The sequence below is a fragment of the Phoenix dactylifera genome, chromosome 6, assembly GCF_051530095.1.
Source record: "Phoenix dactylifera cultivar Ajwa chromosome 6, Ajwa_hap1_PhDact_Kaust_v1.1, whole genome shotgun sequence".
NCBI lineage: Eukaryota > Viridiplantae > Streptophyta > Magnoliopsida > Arecales > Arecaceae > Phoenix > Phoenix dactylifera.
Window position 1 is genome coordinate 5,375,606 of NC_143195.1, and position 3,138 is coordinate 5,378,743.

The following is a 3,138-nucleotide window of genomic DNA, read 5'->3' on the forward strand; positions in this document are numbered from 1 at the left end:
AAGTGGATGAATGATGGAGTTTGAAGTGCTTTAAGATCTATATAGTAGGTGATCCAATGGCGGATACGAAAGACAACCCGAAAGACAACCCGGAGCAAGTCTGAGTAGCATGATATATACTTGGGTTGGCTCATCTGCACCCACAGCTTCAACTTCAGGCGATAAAAATAGCATTATTTCCTAGGCATACTATACCTGGTGGCAGTCAGACAGCATTTCAAAGAACCATATAATTAGCAGCAGCCATTACCATTCTCATTCATCACCAAGCTAAGTAGCAAGTGCTAATTGCTATTTCCTAGGTTCCCTCATTGCCTCCTCATCAGCCATCTCTATTTATCCTTGCTGCTGATCAATGGAGTGCTTATTTATATTTTCTACCATATTATATTAACATTTGTTATTTTATTACTAATTGATAATTAATGCATTAACTAAAATTAGAGTGCTTGTTTGGTTATATTGGCTTTGGGGTGTTTGATATGGTCAAACAATCTGCTAAGTGGCTGCACATAATATGGGATGGTACATGTGACAGAGGCTTTGTGGGAGATATTTCAGGAATAAAGAAGAGCAACGTTCTAAACTAAATTTGAATGTCAAACTTTTAACTTGGTGCAATGTTGGTATACTGGGTAGTCTATAAATACCAATCCGAATCTCTATGTAAATCAATGACTCCACACTCAAAAATCCTACTTTGGTTGAAAGACCCAAAGCTCCCCAACCACAAAATTGTGCACTTCTCTCTCCCATTTCTTTTTCCATTCATCTTCTTTTACAGCTTGCTTCACTGCCATCTTTTCCTTCCTCATCCTGAATGCAGTGATTACTGACAAGCTCTAATTATTTTTTCTAAAAAAGCTGTCTATTGCCTCAAGTTCGTCTTGAGATTAAATGAGCTAGCTCGAGCTTGACTCAATTACAAAAACGCCAAGCTTCAGCCAGGCCTAGCTCGCTTGTGTTCGTCTTGTTTACACCATATTGAGTTATGGCTAGATTAGCCTTCATATATATCTTCCCATTTGTACTTGGAAATTCAGTGGAATAAGTAGTCAAGCGAAGCACAAGTGCATGGGAGGAAACGAGCGAAGAAGATCCCATGCTTTTCTTCTCAAAAATCGAAGTACTCCCCATTCCCTCCTTCCTTATAAAGTTGGGAGAAGGAAATCCATTCACCACCAACTCTAATCGAGCTTTGAGATATAGGGCTTACTGGAAAAGCAGGAAGAGTCACTTCATCGAAGTGATCACTTTGGCTCTTCACTAAAAGAAGTCACCTTAATTATCTTTTAGTCCATTTCTTCATACAGTGGAGACTTGCTTAGGCCTCTTTGACCATTCTAGGGCAACCAAATACCTGAGGTGAGTTCCTGCCTACGTAAAGTGACTTCAAGTGTGTAAATACGAGCAACCAAATATGCCCTCAATGTCGATGCCTCTTGAATAAATCAACGAACTTAGATGCATTCATGACCTAACCCAATTGCTATATATGTTTAGGTACATGACTACCTATAAATTTCTCAAAGCATGAGTAAAATTATTATGCATAATTACTAAAACCAAATAGTTTCCTACAATCATGTGCTAGATAAAATCATCCAACTGTCATACTCCATAAAATTAATAATGTATGAAATCTCAAATTAACCAATTTACATCAATCCCATAATATTTTCTCAACAAGAATGAATATAGCTTTAACTAGAACTATTTTCTTCTAACATGAATAAAAATAAAATCATTAACAAAATCCAATAATTCCATCAAACAATCTAGAAACTCTATCTAAAAAAAAAGCTCTAATTAGAGCTCTCCCAACTAGCATTAATGATTGCACTTCCTTGATTTTGTCAAGAAGCTCTAGTAAATCAATCTATCATAGTAAAAGTGGTCAGCTAGAAGTCCAATATTAGGCAGTGTCCTTTGATAGAAAATAAAATTTTAAAAGAAACTATGACAATTCTTTCAAAAATCTTTTACAATTCAATGGTAACCAATGGGTATAGTAATCTATAAAAAGTAAATAGTATAAGTACATCTGTTAAATATGCCGAATCACTCAAGGGTCTGCCTTCAAACCATATTAAACTGTAGACCGGAGTTAAAGAGCTGGCCTGGAACAATATCAAATTACAAGCCCAATCCAGGACCTACTCATCTTTAAAAAAAAAAGTAAAAAAGGACTAATCTTGTAATAATATAAAATTTCTTCTACAGGAAGAAACAATATAAAATTTAGCCTGCTTTAGATAAAAATCAGTTCTGTAGGGCCAAGCACGTCTTTTGTTTTCTTCGATGTGCACCAGGCAAAATGTGGGTGCATTTTCTTTGCAAGATAGAAGTATCTTGCACAACAACATCAAATATGAACACAAATGCTGGAGAGAGATGAATAACAAAAGTATTATAACATCACAAGGGAGAATTTTATTCAAAGCCACTTACGATTATCAGAAAGAACAATCAGACATCAAGGATTCGATCCAAGAACAAAGTAAACTAACGAGAGAGAACAACAAGCAATGACATATCAATAATGCATGACATAAACATCCAACTCCAAAACAGCATCACCCGAGGTGGTGTTGAATGAGAAGGTCTTCAAGAGAGCATAGCCTCGAGCCAGACGGAACACGCCGGTCCCTCCGACCACCGGCAACTCCCTCACCGGTGCAAAGATAGCATCCCTCGACAGTATGGAAAGCGTGCTTCCATTGTACTTCCCTTCCTTGAACACAAGGTTGGTTGTTAATAGCAAAGCTATGTCAGCTGAATCCTGGGATGCAAACACATAGAAGCCTTGGGCCCGTCCGATGAGCTCCGACGTCGAGTTTGGCCCCTTTGTCAGTGGGTCGTCCATCACAAAAACATCTCCAAAGTTGAAGTTGAACCCCGGCAAATTCAGCGGCCCTTGCACGACCCGGATGGCAGTGGGTTTAGGACCACTAAGGATGTCGTGCATGTAGAAGTGGAGATGGGTCGACTTCTCTTCTCCCAGTTTGAACTCACTACCAGAGGCTGAGGCCACCACGGCCATCAAAGAGAGAAGGAAAAGGAGGAGAGGATTAGATTGGAAGGAGGCCATGGAGGAGTTAGAGGGTGCAACCTACTGTTAGAGAACGAATGATGACA

At 38.8% G+C, this 3,138-nt stretch overlaps 1 pseudogene across 1 annotated transcript; it reads right to left on the reverse strand.

Annotated features, from left to right (window-relative positions):
- Positions 1-2,408: 2,408 nt before the first annotated feature.
- On the reverse strand, positions 2,409-3,138 carry LOC103695523 (pterocarpan synthase 1 pseudogene; annotated as a pseudogene). Its single transcript, XR_015987825.1, has one exon. The product of XR_015987825.1 is annotated as a pterocarpan synthase 1 pseudogene (transcript).